This window comes from Aedes albopictus, chromosome 2 (genome assembly GCF_035046485.1).
Source record: "Aedes albopictus strain Foshan chromosome 2, AalbF5, whole genome shotgun sequence".
NCBI classification, from domain to species: domain Eukaryota; kingdom Metazoa; phylum Arthropoda; class Insecta; order Diptera; family Culicidae; genus Aedes; species Aedes albopictus.
The window spans coordinates 351,162,045-351,178,588 of NC_085137.1; positions in this window are offsets into that span (position 1 = coordinate 351,162,045).

Genomic DNA, 16,544 nt, shown 5'->3' on the forward strand with positions numbered 1-16,544 from the left:
TCAGGTCAAACATTTATAAAGGTCCAATCTGCAGAAGAGAGGCTCTCTTTGGTTTCCCTCTCTTTCGTAATGTCTTAGCTGTTTATTTGAATTATGATTATCTCCTTGCATAGAACGATGGTCAAAACGATCGTCTTTTGATTTGTACTGCAAAAGTAGTTGAAAAGTGTATCATTACATTGTAATAACTGAAAGAGAAAGTGAACAAAGAGAGCCTTTCAATTGCAGATTGGACAAATTGAAATGTTTGGCCTGATTTTGTATGATAAATGGCTGGTGGTCTTCCTAAGCTGTTTGAAGCAATAATTAGAGCAAAAATGTTCATTCAAATAAAACACAGAATTACAGATGAGCAGCATGGATTCTTTAAGGAACGTTCTACTGCTACAAATCTTATAGAGCATGAGCATGAGCATAGATAAGGTTCTACGTTCTACTGCTACAAATCTTATAGAATTCATTATCTAATTGTTTATCTTCGAAAACTACGAGGGAAACAAGACATTAATACAATACATTGATCAACAGCACATTATTACAATACTTTGATTTCAGACAAATCAACTTGAAGCAGTGCCGGACAAAGAAGCCGAAGCGGAGATAACGAGTTGCTACCTGTTTCAACTTTATTCAAGGGCCCTCATCCGCCTGCAGAGTGACTGGGGATCTTGGACCAGAGGCTTCGATCTCCGTTTTCCAGCCCAGCCGCGAACATCCGTAACGCCACATGCTGCATACCGCTGGGTAGTTTCCGAATACGGCTTTTCCTCTATATTTTTTGGGTGAAAGTGTATTTTTAATGTTGAAAATTCATTAACAAAAAGCTTCATGAAAAATCTGTTATTTTTTCCCAAGCAAAACGAAGTCTTCTCAAATAAATCTCCTGTTTTTCATACTAGATTCTGATGTTCTTCATCTGATTGCCATATCAACCTACTCTGAATAACATATGACACATCACTCGGTTTCCGCCTGACTAATCATTCGATTTTGGGATGATCATCATTCGGGTAGGGTAAAAGCACTAGACTTCGCCACTGCTCTAGTCTTCGCCCCCTCCATACAAATTCAATTTTTTATGTATGAAGTGGTGAAGATTAGAGCAGAATTTGAGGGGGGCGAAGTCTAGTGTTTTTACCCTACTTGTCATCCGACTTTTTAAGCATTCGGTTGAGAACCATTCGGAAAACGAATAATATTTGTTAAAGGGCGAATGCATTACGCCCTTGGTAACATGCATTATGAAAAAAAAAACATCGCATAAAATTTTGTATGGAACTCGTTGCAAAACTCGATTTTTTCAGCACTCGTCGTATTTGTCAAATTCGGCAAACCTCGTTGGATAAATGTACGACTCGTGCTGAAAAAAAAAAACAACTTTTTGCAACTTGTTACATAAATAACTATTATCGCGCCCGTTCCATCATCAACGACATAATTGTATACTCTCACACACATGTGAAGAATGCTTCAACTAGCTGATCATTGTTTAAATCGACAATAAATCTGGCGTTCGATTTGAATAGGTCGTATGTTTGCTGTGATTCCTATGTTGATAGGACTCAATCAAATCGAACGCCAGAAATATATATTTTATAAATTCGGTATTTAATATGTTACGGTTGAAATTGATTTTTCCGAATTCGGACCACCCTGAGCGTTTGCACCGCCGAATTTTAGAACGGAAAAGGGTTTGCAGATTTTGTCCTGCGTCCGACTTGTGTGTGATAGGACGACGAAGCAGGGCGACAGCCAGCATCTTGCGAAACGCGATTCCCTCAACACATAAGCATCTTCTATTTACTTACACCACGCACCCGTTATGTATGCGAGGAACTAGTCGCCGTCGCACTAGCATCTAGCATCACTCGAGTCGAGTCTCAAAGCTTTTGATTGACGACGACGACGGCGACGACACTGATTGTGTATAGTGGTTTCTGCTTTTAGTAGTGTTGCGTGTACGTACACGCTGCATTACACGAACATCACTTGAGTTACTGGTTGAAAATAGTAAACAAAGATCAGCTGTTCCCAGCAAAATCAAATGGGCATATTTTCAACCAGTAGATTTGCATTAGTGTTCGTGACACCGCGCTGCGAAACCACTATGCGGAACTGCACGCACACACACTCATCACACAAAGCAAGCGTGACTTTGACAGTTCGAGCCAGCAAGCGTCTTTGTGGCTCGTCTTCTGAATAGTGGTTTCTGCTTTTAGTAGTGTTGCGTGTACGTACACGCTGCATTACACGAACACCACTTGAGTTACTGGTTGAAAATAGTAAACAAAGATCAGCTGTTCCCAGCAAAATCAAATTGGCATATTTTCAACCAGTAGATTTGCATTAGTGTTCGTGACACCACGCTGCGAAACCACTATGGGTGCAAAAGAGAAACGCGAATACTCGTATAAATCATTGCGGATCTTTACTGGGGAATTTAGACGAGTTGCCGTATTGCTCTCTCGTTCGAGACGAAAAAACTCTGAATGGAAGAACTTGAATCAAGATAGCGGTAAAGCGTGTACGACGACTGAAATCGCGGACCGATGCCGACGATGGTTGCACAGTGGGAGAGAGAGATCTATCATTAAAGCTACGGAGTCCTAAAATTCGAACCATCCAGTTGAATAATATTTAGGAGCTGTCCATAAACCACGTGGTCATTATGGGGGGGGGGGGTGTTCGGCCAATGAACATTTTGTATGGACAAATAAAAAATTTTGTATGGACTAATGACCACGCGGGGGGCGGGGGGGGGGAGGGGGGGAAGGGGGTTGGAAAGTCCCGAAAAAATTACCACGTGGTTTATGGACAGCCCCTTAATGATATTTTAAATCTTGTGAACAAAACTTCAGCTTTACAATAATCAGGATTTACTTTCGATATCATCATTTTATTTTTATTAATTTTATAACATTCCAAGCATCACATCTTATCACCACGAAAGCCGTCCATGAATAAATAATCACGGAAGGGGTATTCTTGCAGGAATTACTTTTATGGGTGCAGGGGTGCAGTAAGATTTTTTTTAAAGATTCCTTCGAGAATTTTTCCAGAATGTATTGTTTTCCATGTGCTTCATGAGAATTTTCTCCATGACAACCTCCAGGGACATCACCAGAAATTTATTTGGGATTCTTTCAGGACTTACCAAATTTTATCCAGAATTTTTATAGAAAGAAATTGTCGCAGGATTTTCAAGAATGATTTCAGCAGATATTTTCCAAAGATACCGCCAGGTATCCTCTAGATTCCTCTAAATATTCTTTGAGGAATTCCTCTTCTGATTCTTTAGAAGCAGTCCACAGGTTTCTTCAGAAATTCTTCCTCAGATTCCTTCAGGGATTCTTTAGAAAATTTCTTCAAGGATTGCTAGAGATGTTCGTGCATTCATTTCTTCAAACATTTATGAAAGAAATCCCCCAGGAATACACTTTACATTTTTTTTGGATTTCTCCAGAAATTCTTCTTGAAATTTCTCAACAAATTCTTCTAGCAACTAATCCAGAGATTCTCCAGGAGTTTCTCCAAAGATTTCTTCAAAAGATGCAACTCTAGGCGTTTTTTTGTCCACAGAGATTCGAACATTCTTTGAGAGATTCTTTCAAATGTTCCTCTAGGGTTTACCTTTAGATATTTCCATTTACTCCTTCAGAAATGATTGTGGGAATTTTTCCAGAGGTTTCTTATGTACTACTTTGTAAATATCAAGGGAATTTCTCAGGCATTCATTCAGAAATCAATCTACAGAGTTCTCAAGAGATTCTTCTGGATGTTCCTCCAGAAGTTCCTCCAGGTATTTCACTAGGGATTTCTTAGAATACAGATACAGTTTTTTTTTCTGGTAATGCTTCAGGATTTTGTCCAAATATTATCTCAGCAATTGCTGCAATAACTACTCCAGAATCTATTCGTTGGTACTTTTCAAGAAATTCTTCTAAGAATACCTGAGAGAAGTTCTTTAGTTCTACCAGGTATTCTATCAAAGATTCATTCAAAAATGCATTTTTTCAGAAATTTGTTTAGTGATTCCTCCTGGATTTTTTTTTGTTTGTTTCTTTAAGATTTTCTTAACAATTTTTTCCAACATTTCAGAAGTTTGTGTGTACTAATCCCTTCAGAAGTTGTACCAGAAATCAATCCTAGAGCTCCACCAGACGTATCTCTAGCAGGTCTTTCAAAAATTCCTTCAAGCGTTCCTCCAGAAGCTTCTCATGATTTTTTTTAAAGATTTGAGAATTTTTACAGATTTGAGAGGTTCTACAGCATTTTTCCAGGAATCTCTTCAGAAATAAGGTCAGCAATTGCTTACGTAATTACAGGAATTCCACCAGAAAATTTTCAAGAATTTTTTCCTTAAAAACTCCTTAAGGAATCCTGTCAAGAATTTTTCCGGTCTTTCAGTGCAATTCCTGGCAAAACTTCTGATTAGCTTAAATTCTTAAAGAAATGCCTGCAATTCTGGAGAGGCAGCATCCATTAAGTACATCTCGCCAAAATTGGAAATTTCTAACACCCTTCCCCCCATCGTACGGGTTTTTCCTACATTGCTTGTCACACTTTCACAACAATCCCCTAAAGAAGACCTGGAAGAATTTCTAAACCAATTAAGAAATTTCTGAAAAAAATATTTCTAGATTTTAAGACCGAATTCCTGGAGTAGCTTCTGAAGCAACCCGCGGAACAATTTTCCAAACAATCCATTGAGAATTTCTTAAAGGGTTTTTTGAACAACCTCATGGAGAAAACGCAGAATTAAGGAGTGTCCAGCAAAATTTATAATTCGTGGAAGAATTTTCGAAGGGAACTTTTTGAAGAATTGTGGAAGGTTTTCTAAAGAAATTCTTAGAGAAATTTCTGGAGTAATTCTGAACTTTCTGAACTGATGAAGAAGGAATTTCTGAGGAAATCCTTGGAATTTTTCTAGAGAAATTCACTGCTAAATTTCTTGAGGATCCTCTGAAGGGAATTATAAAGAAATTTTTCGTTTACGACTTGTTGAATAAAATTCTCAGAGGCTTTTCTAAAAATCAAATGGAATCCATGAAGTTATTTCAAAAGGAGTCCAAGGAGGGTTTTATTAAGCAGCTTTCAAATCAAATTCAGGGGTCATTTTCTAAAGAAATCCCTGGAGGATTCTCAGAGAAATACTTCCGAAGAAATTTCTTCATAAATCCCTGTTCTGAAGATTGTTAACCGGATTCCATGTAGGAAATTTTGAAAATATCCATGGATGGCGTTCTAAATGTATCCTTCGATAAGTGTCTGGAGAAATCTCGCAAAAATGTCTGAAGTAATAACTAATTCTCTACACAAAGGATATCCCGGATTCTCGGAGGAATGCCTACAGATACTATCCAAATGAAGATTCATTGACAAGACATACATACATAGACTTTTTCGTGGTGGAATTTGAATAAACTTCTGAAAAAAAAAATCAGAAAAGGATCACTGTATTCTTTTATTTAATAAGAACTCTGAAATAACTCTTAGATGTGGTCGGTGTTAGGTCAGAGAGGATCATGTGTATTTTTCCTAATTTCGAGAAAAACAAGTTTGCATTTTACAACTCTGTAAATTTTGAGTTTTGCAACGAATTTTCTTGAAACATTCACATAAATCTTGATAATTACTCTATTATGATTGCTTAAAATCGTAAAATGAAGCTTAAAACAAAGTGATTGTTAAGTAATTGATTATCTGGCTGAACTATGTTCAAAAAAAAGGCTACCACCTACTACATTGCGCACTCAAGTTCTTACATATATGGATATGTAAACTGAGAGTTCGAATTTCGATTATTTTTATAACACTGAAGATTACATTTTTCAATTTTTTATGTTCAGAACTCTTGCTGAGAATATGTAGCGGCTCACTAATTTTTGAAGTATTTTTTTTTAATTCGACAAGTTTTTTTTTTCATATTGTAGTTACACAGTGCATAACAATGTACTCAGAAGACTGGCTTTTTTTTAATTCTTTCAGTCGGAAGAAACCAAGTACAATTAAAAAAAAAAACGTAAATTAATCTTCTTCATGAATCGGGTATGGACACATTTCATTAATGATATCCAACAGCTAATAAACAAACATATTTTGATATGGAAAAGATTAAGGTACACCGGGACAAGTTGAAACGAGTGAGCCAAGATGAAACAGCGGGTAAACATGATGTTATCCAATGATGGTAAACAGCTTGAATGCACTAACACATAGTTTTCGATTCAAACAATCTTTCGGCGGAAGAAAAAAAATCAAATTGTATTGAAAACTATTTCAAAACTTCGTGTTTCATTTTGCCCCACTCGTTTCAACTTGGCCCGGTGTACCTTACGAAGAATAAAGTAATTTCAACTATGTTTCTCAGAGATACATGGTCCATTCTGCCTGCATGCAATCTATCACAATATGTACGATAAACCGGTGATTTTATTTTTTTTTAAATTTTTTTAAGCACACTATTTTGGCGATCTGGTGTGATGGTTAAGACCCGTGACTATCATACCGAGGGTCTGGGATCGAATCCAACTCCCGACAAACTCACAAAAAATGAGTTCTTCCTTCGGAAGTGAGGTAAAGCCGTAGGTCCGGAAATCAACTAGTCCCGGGCTAAAAATCTCTTTAAGGTGTCATGATGCATCACCAAGCTTTCACACGAATCATTGAATTTTTGTTTTTCAATGATTGTTTGCCTCGCGTTTTTGAAGTGATAAAAAACTGTGAATCCTGCAGCCACGCAGCAGAAAAAGTATCATCGCAATCACTGCGAGTGAGCAAATAGGATGATACTTTTTCATACGAATATTCGCTTTGGTGGCAGAGAATTGTCACTTTGAAATTTTGAACCACATATCCAACATGGCTGCCGATACTGATGATGCCGTAAAAAGCCTTAATAAAGAAAGCTCAAATTATTTTGTTCGGAACGGGATGTGGAATTATCAGATTATTATTACTAAACGGTATGAACTGTAAGTGCTTAATTCAAAGCAATAACTCAAGGAGAAGAACAAATTTCTAGGATTTTTGTAAGCCATATATGTAGCTGATACTTGTGGTCAGCCGAAGTGTCCTTCTGTATAGATTTATTTACTTAGGCAATAGCTTTTTTTCATATCCCGTGGATTATTTCTGACCAATGGTTCAACCGCAGTTCAACCGTCGACGAACCGGCAATATAGAGCCCAAGCCCACCAACCGCGCTCTAATTGATGGGCCATATTATACTTTTATTGAACAACTCCCTAACATTGGCCATCATCGTGTCCACGTCCAACATCGCAACATGTGGGACATAAATGGGACATGGACTAAAGGGATGACAAAAAGTGACTGAGGAAAAAGTGGGGCCAAACAGGACTCGATAATGTTTTATTGTAATGGAACGAAAATAACAGAGATAATGATAATGGTGCATAAATTGAAAGACTCCCAGCGTGTATGGTGATAAAAGCCGAAATCCTTATGTTATGATATTTATATGAGCATGAAATATTAGATATATTTCCACATGGGTAAATGGTTTAGGACAGAGTATTGGGATGAAGATGAATTATTCAATTAAACAGGCCCTGGTATTACGAAGTATGATACAGTTTTCTGACCTAAATGTACCCAATGACCGCCCCTTCACGTTTAACAGATTCATGACATTTAGGAGTTTCTCCATACTTATAAGGACAATCCAAGCCTTTGCTCAAAATTAATATTTTTTGTAATGTACTGCAAATAACACACCATGCCTTAGATGGTATATGTGCTATCTATAAATACAGATGCTTGACATCCTGGAAAATAGCGGAGCGGACCTGGTGCGATGGTTAAAATACTTGACTATCACGCCGAGGACCTGGGATCGAATCCCTAAATGTGAGTTCTTCCTTCGGAAGGGAAGTAAAGCGTGGGTCCCGAGATGAACTAGCCTAGGGCTAAAAATCTCGTTAATACAGATAAAATGTCATGACATTCTCCATGAGGTTGTCATGACATTTTCCAGTTCCACCATTTCCTGTACAAATTTCCGTCCATGAGCCATCAGCAGTTAAAAACTCCACACCTCCTGGAAACCAACGGGGATGATTTTTAATTTGAACTTCCAGTAACCCTAAATGAGTCGGAAAACACAGAGTCCTGGTAGCCCAACGAAAGTAAGCGTCCTCAATACGGCTTGACGATGAGTTACTGTGTTGTACATATGAACGGGAGCTTCTATGCAAGCCCTATATCAATGAATCTGGCGAACTTAATCCACATGTATATGCTGTGCGAGCAGCTTCTATGCCACCAAGTCATTTAGCTCTTTTCTCGGATCCTATGTAACCACTAACTGAATAACATTTTAAGAAGGCGCTTTTTCAGCCTTTTCACAGGTGTTAAATAATAGTTATACGACATTCCCAAATTATTCGATTAAATATAATAAGGTTATGGATACTGTGACGCAATACATGTGGAACTGGAACTGTCGCTTTGAAAATTGAATAATTAAAGTACCTGCCGCTACTTGGAATCGATCTTCTGATCTCCGTATCCACTGGTCCCAATGATATCCCCGCTGCCACACTGTTATATATAAAAAGCATAGGAAAAAGCCCGTTTTGTTTTACTCCAGACAAGGCTTTAGAATTGTGCCACAAAAAACCTTACCCAACTTCATCTTACTGAAAAAGCTTGTGAAACGTCAAACGCTATAAGGTTTACTTCGAACGAGCTGTGTGGTTGCGCCAACAGGTTCTTCGTCACAGCTTCTAGCTGAAAGAATGTTCTTTAAACAGTTACGAAGCGCCGCTATTTTGTGTATTTGGCAACATTACAAAACATACTTTATAAAAGCAGCTGTTTTATTGATTGCGATTTTTATTCGATTTGTACATCTTCCGGCAAATCTTCCGGTGTTGGATTAAAGTGCAATAAAAGCAACCCAAACAATTTCACAACACAGAGATGGATAGCTGTAAAGTATTTGTGTAGTAGCTACACTGAGGATACTGTTCGTATATTTTTCATAGTTTACATCTTATGAATCAGTTATTTTTATTGTTTTCATCATTTCATAGTTCTCGTATGCATTTCATACATTGAAAAGTGAAATCCATAAGACTTGTAGTATGAAAAATCTCATAAGAAGCATCGTATGAAAATCATAAGATGTGTTATGAAACACCATTGCTAAAAAATAACAAAACCTTTTATTGGCTTCTAACCACTTCAACTTCCGAAGCGTCGATGGGCGAATGAGTAAAGCACGCAATCGCCTACCTTGACGTTCGTGGTTCGATTCCGGGTTGCGATTTTTTTTAATTAGTGCAAAATATTTCATAAAAATATGTATGATAGTCATAAGACATAGTTTCAGTTTTTATACGTTTTCGGTATGATTTTCATACGTGAGTGTTATGAAATTTATACAGTAACAGTATGACAATAATAGTTGACGCTTTGAATCCAAAATCATAGCTCGTAACTATGATTTTCGCAAGAAATACTTGTGGCAAAAATTTAAAGTTAATTCGTATGATTTTCGGAGTTGCAGTATCCTCAGTGTATGTATCCCGCTTAAAGTATGTTTTGACATTAATGTTTACATCCGACAAGCCGTGTGTCAACAGTTTCTTTATAACAACATCTAGCTGGGATGATATTGCGTAACGGCGAAGACGGCTAATAATTATTAACCTTCTTCGGTAACGGCCTTTAAAGCCCTGCTGGTTTGAGAATTCGTCAGTATTACGAATAGTACTGTATAGTAGCAGCTGTTTTGTTAGTGGAGACTCCTATTCGATTTGTTCAAATTTTCACATCTTTCGGGAAATCTCCCGGAGTTGTAATAGAGTGCAGTAAAGGCAACCCCAGTGACAAAAGAGTGATATCCGAAAACCGAGTTTGGTAGTTGTATGGTGCTTGTTTAGCAGCCGCGTATTAGCTTATGGTTTAATTTGACTAGCTTCTCTTTTATTCAGTGTTGGCTGCTTCAATCCGATTGTTGCACAACAGAAAGCAAATACCTGAAGCTTATAGGGCTGAAAATGTTAGTTGGGAATGTTGTTCGTTGTTTTGTTTTGCGTCTGCGTTCGTTACACCCCTTTCCATGAGCAGAATGACGTTTGAATCACCTTTCAGATTCAATACACAGGGTCAAATATTTGACCAAAAAGAAATAGCTCAAACACCTTGTTTGACTCGAATTTTCACTAGCGTCAAACAGATGTTAACAAATTTGACCTTAAATTCATTACTTGTCAAATATTTGACTCTGTGTACTGAGATCTGAATGGTGGTTCAAACGTCATTCTGTTCATGGGACGGAGTTAAACGAAACGCAGAATCAAAACAAAATAACAAACTTAGTTTGAACAATGTGCAGTAGTATGGGACACGCTTGTATGGAAAAAATAAATCCTCGCTCCAGTCAACTTTTTCGATTCCATTTAGGTCCCAAATGAACTGTACAAAATTTCAGCGCAATCGGTGAAACTATAATTTAGCGCAAGCGCTTCAAAGTTTTCATAGGATTTACTATAGGAAAAGTTACACTTTTAAACAAAAAATCCCAGAGGTCGCCCCTTGTCTCCTTAATTCAAATCGATCAACACTTCTTGTAGAAAAATCATTTATTAAACTTTCCTTCGAAGACCTCAAAACAATTGGATGCATGTGAAAAAAGTTATTGATTTACTACCGATTAGTGATCCGACGAACGGCTTATTGTTTTGTTTTATCAGCAGTACTGTAGCTGCTGCCTTGGCTGCTGCTGTTTCTGGGGGTGGTGATGCCACCCGCCACCCCATGCAGCAACGGCAGCAGCAGTGCTGCTGATAAAACAGAACAAAAAGCCGTTCGTTGGATCACTAATCGGTAATAAATCAATAACTTTTTTCACATGCATCCAATTGTTCTGCGGTCTTCGGAGGAAAGTTTCATAAATGATTTTTCTACAAGAAGCGTTGATCGATTTGAATTAAGGAGACAAGGGCCGACCTCTGGGATTTTTTGTTTGAAAGTGTAACTTTTCCCATAGTAAATCCTATGAAAACTTTGAACCGCTTGCGCTAAATTATAGTTTCACCGATTGCGCTGAAATTTTGTACAGTTCATTTGGGACCTAAATGGAATCGAAAAAGTCAACTGGAGCGAGAATTTGATGTTTGTCCCATACTAATGTGCAGATTAGTGGGGATCAAATTAAAAAGTATTCAGATTAGAGGCAGTCAAACCAACGGAGGTAGACGGTAATATTGAAACATGGTTTTCCGACAAAACTTGTTGGGCGATGGAATATCGACTTCTTTTGTAGGGCGGCCGGGGCCACTGACTGGTTCTTCATACAACGTACACTGTGTTGCATAATTGATCGGACAAACGTCGATTTTCATACAAAATGGCCAAGTTTGGGATGCTGTAACTTCGGTTTGTGTTAATGGATTGAGCTCAAGTTTTGACACGGAACTACTAATATGCTGAATTTTACGTATACGAAGTACAAAATGTTTTCGTTCACAGATTTGAGCGTGGCAAGGCGTACAAAATGTGCAAAAGTGATCGAACAGCGGTACCCCTTTGATTTACACGCGTTGAACTAAGTCTGTATTTAGGCTGAAGAAGCGATGTGGACTTCACGAAAACATACTTGGGTCAGCTGTCAAAAATTATTTGATTAAAGGCTGAATAACAGATGATTAATTCTGCATGTTGGTGAAAGCTTTAAAGCTGGTTAGAGTAAGGTGGGGCAAAAGTTCGACCTTAGTTGATAATTTAACCTATTTCAAAAAATCACAGCAGATATAAATAAATAAATACCGTGTGGTGATTCTACCATCCATGAGCTAAAATTTTGCTGAACAAAGTTACGCCGCATGCCTTTTCAATTTTGAGTTACAACACTTTTTGTATGTGTGTGTTTTATTCGAACTCTTGCCCCACCACTGGGGCAAAAGTTCGAATCTAATGTTTGTGGAATTTCGCTAACCGTAGCACACTATTTTGACACTTTGGTAATAGGAATACCTGAAACCACTTAATATTTGATGTTAAAACTGGAATACACTCTAAAATTCGATTTGGATTTTACCCAAATCAGGGTTAAATTTACTACACCAAAAATAAGTAGTTTTCCGCCAAATTCAGATAAAACAACTTTTTTTTTCAACTTTAATCGAATTTTCTCACTAATTCCATCACTCTTAGAGATAATATGTACATTTTGCACAATTTTAGGTTTATAACTAAAGTTGCCACATGACTCAAACTTTTGCCCCACAATTCGAACTTTTGCCCCACTATGTGAAAAATACGATTTCCAAATCTTTTTTGCAAAAAGTTATACATGCTAGAGCATCTTCAAAATATAACTAGTTACGCCCCAAAATAAAATATCGAATTCGATTTCATTAAAATTTCATTCCATGCGTTGGAAGGGCCATCGCATGTTACAATTTTTTGATCAAAAACCAACATTTTGTCATAACTTCTCGAAATATTGATCAATTTTCATAATTTTTGGAGTGAAAGACTCTTTTTCAAAAAGGGTTCGAACAACCTTGACACCCGAAAGAAATAATTTGAATTGAGTTCAAAAACTTCAAAAGAAACTCTTGCCCCACTCGAACTTTTGCCCCACTTTACTCTACAAAGATGAAGAATATTCTATTCAACTTGATATTCACTTCAGCCATCTATGTATTGCTGATTAAAGAGGTTGAACAAGCCATACTTCAGACCATTATTCAGCAGTCATTGTGATCAGACACTGACACTATTAATCAGCCACTGTTCAGCTAGTACTCTCACTGTTCAGCATTCATTGTTAATTGGGAAGAAAGCACAATGTTTTTTGGCATGTTTGAGGAAGACTCGAAGTTTTCGGTATGTTTAAACGATGCGTGTTCAAGGCGATCTTTGCCGGTATCCAAGTAGGGTAAGAAATCAAACTTTGAACTAGTCAAATTGTAATCTTAATTTGAACCATTTCAAAATTCATTGAAACGACGTACTTTTCAGGCAAATATTGTCCCGAAAAAGATGTTAAACAGCTTTCCGTAATATAACCTGATAACATGGACTTTAAAAGCATTGAAAAAAACGTTTTTGTCATGGAAAACAGGCAATTAAAAATTCACTGTGATTTCACCCATTTCCCCCAAGAGAAAGCACATTTTCGGTGCACTCGTACAGCTCATGCATTGTATCACACGCAATATGTGAACACGTCAAATGAAAGCTTATTTATCGTAGAATCGACCAACCGAATATTATTCCGCATTATTTGTCATAAAATTATCAAATTTTAGTTATTCTTACTTGAAGAATGTTATCTCAAGTTGAACCATTTGTAATCTAAATTTGAACTAGTAAACGGGGATAAGCTTCTAGTGTTGGCCTGTAGATTTTTTTTTTTTTGGTTTAGAGAGACTTGGCCTGTAGATTGCGCTAGTGGTTGCTTTGTTTACTCTTGGGGGATGAAAAAATCTAAATTTAGTTTCCAAATTCCTAAAGAATTTCGAACATTCTGAGTTGAGATTCCACTGCCTAATGAAAAATAGGTATGAGAATAAGCAAATTCATGTGATTTTTCATTGTTTAGCATGGAATTGGCTGTTTAGTGAGAGGCTCGAGCTGCTGCTGCTAGTAGTTCAAATTAAGATTAAAATTGGTTCAAATTATGATTACGATGGTTCAAATTAAGATTAAAATCATTGTTGATGAAAAATCAAATATTTCAATGAAATTCGGTGCAAATACAAACTTTTTACCATTTAACAGAAAGCTTATACCCGTGGCTTTCATGTACATACGATTTTGCCGTAGTAAATTATTTCCATGTGGGAGAAAAAATCACTTAAAATTTGCATTGCTTCAGAAAGCCGCAATTTGGTTCAAATTTTAATTACCTATCCTAACACACTTGTCAGAAAAAAGTCACGGCGGCGCAGGTTTTTGTTGTGCAGAAGTTATTTTGACTTACTTCTAACAAATAAATACTTATATACTTGCTAGAAGTAAGTTACAGTGACTCCTGCGCAACGAAAACCTTACTTACCTTACCGATCAGTCTAAGGCCGGGGTGGCCTCTGCTGTACATAGTAGCCGCCTCCATTCCACTCGGTCCATGGCTGTTTGTCTCCAGTTCCGCACTCTGCGTATAGGGTCCGCAGATCGTCCTCCACTTGGTCGACCCACCTAGCTCGCTGCGCTCCACGTCTTCTTGTACCGGTCGGATGACTCTCGAGAACCATTTTAGTCGGGTTGCTATCCGACATCCTGATGACGCGACCCGCCCACCGTAGCCTCCCGATTTTCGCGGTATGGACGATGGTTGGTTCTCTCAGCAGCTGATGCAGCTCGTGGTTCATTCGCCTTCTCCAAGTCCCGTCTTCCACCTGCACTCCGCCGTAGATGGTGTTCAGAGAAAAACGCTCTACAAATTCACGCAACGACACACAACATATGCGACATACCGATGAAGCTACCTGGACACGGACAACAACAAATCAGCCTCAGCAAACGCAGCGGCGGCGGCGGCGATGACAACAGTGAGTGACATCTCATCAGTGAGTGCTTCCAGTGAGTGCACTGCGAAGCAGTGGTCAGTCATCATTGCCGTCATCGTTCCAGATAGGTACTGCGAGCTGAAAAATTCATTTCATCATTTCTAAATTCAACCACCAACAGCTCATTTTAGAAGCTGAACCTGAGAATATGGTATAAGACAAACTTGTGTGGATAGACCAATTCTTTAAGAAAGTCACGGAAAAATTGCAATTTTTCGAATATTTAAGGTAAATGTCACGGACTACCTTCGAAAAATGCCAAATGATATTCACCGTGAATATCATTGGGATTTTTCGAAGGTAGTCCGTGACATTTACCTTAAATATTCGAAAAATATCAATTTTTCCGTGACTTTCTTGCAGAACTAGTCTAGCTGCACAAGCTTTTCATATATCATATTCTCAGGTTCAGCTTCTAAAATGAGCTGTAGGTGATTGAATTTAGATATGACGAAATGAGTTTTTCAACACTGACTGCGAGTTTGCGACCATTCTGGAATGCGCTGCGCGCGACTTTTCCAGAACGAGCGCAGCACTATAAATATGCGCGTAATGCGCACTGTTAGTTTAGTTGATTTTCTACCATCGCGCGGATTATATCGTAGTGAAAAGTGAAGTGTAAGTAAATTGTAAGTGTAGATCAAGTGAATAAAGTACAGTGTGAAAGAAAACTTGCCAGTGTTTGCCTTCTTGCGTTCCGAAACCTGCTTCGTGAACAGATGGTACGCAACACCTTCCGTTCGAAAACTCCAAGGGCGCGTTGGTCCTCTGCACGTAGGGTCCATGTTTCGTGCCCATAGAGGACGACCGGTCTAATCAACGTTTTGTAGATGGTTAACTTCGTGCTACGGCGAACTTTATTCGATCGTAGAGTTCTGCGGAGTCCAAAGTAGGCACGATTTCCTGCCACAATGCGCCTCTGAATTTCTCTGCTGGTATCGTTGTAGTCGGTCACCAGTGAGCCCAAGTACACGAATTCTTCAACCGCCTCGATTTCATCACCGTCGATATGAATTCGGGGTGGCGGGCGCGGTGATTTCTCCCTGGAGCCTAGACCGGCCCATACTTGTATGAAACGAAAAAAAAGTTTTCAAAATTCACGGGGCACCCTCTAGAATCGTGCTTTTGGATGAGAAGTGTTTCGTGGTGGCTTGTCAGTCTTGACAAAAATAAAACACTATTTATGTTATTTTGTCACAAAATAACATAAATAGTGTTTTATTTTTGTCAAGACTGACAAGCCACCACGAAACAGTTTCGTAAAACAGTCGAACACACCAACGATTTGGATGAGAAGAACAATCTGTGAAAGATTCAGCTCAATCGGTTGAAAAATGAGCTGGCGCAAATGAGTTGAAGGTTTGTATGGGATGTTCAGTCCAATTATATGGGGAATTGGATGACCTCCAGTCTCTCATACAGCACGCCGGTTTGGCGAGTTCTATTTGACTCAGAATTGAAAGAATAGCAGTTGATACCCTAATGAACAACTTTGTAGAAGACCATACCATGATAAAACTTAATTCAGTTGCGGTTTTAGCCAACGAAACCAGGATTAGGACATCTTCTCCCTTTTACTCTCGGTTGTTACATGCAGCACGTGTTTGCCGTTCGAAACTTGCTTACTACATCATAGGCGGCTATGTTGTCCTTCATTTTCATTGCTCACGCATATGGGTGCGTATCGAGACAATGTAGAATTACATAGCTGCCTATGATGTAGCGCGCAAGCCACGGCCGACCAACACGTGCTGCATATAACAACCGAGAGTAAACAGGGGAAGATGTCCTCATCCTAGTTTCTTTGGCTAAAACCGCAACTAAATTAAGTTTTATCATGATATGGTCTTCTACAAAGTTGTTCATTAGTGTATCAACTGTTATTCTTTCAATTCTGAGCCAAATCGAACTCGCCAAACCGGCGTGCTGTATGAGAGACTGGAGGTCATCCAATTCCCCATATAATTGGACTGAACATCCCATACAAACCTTCAA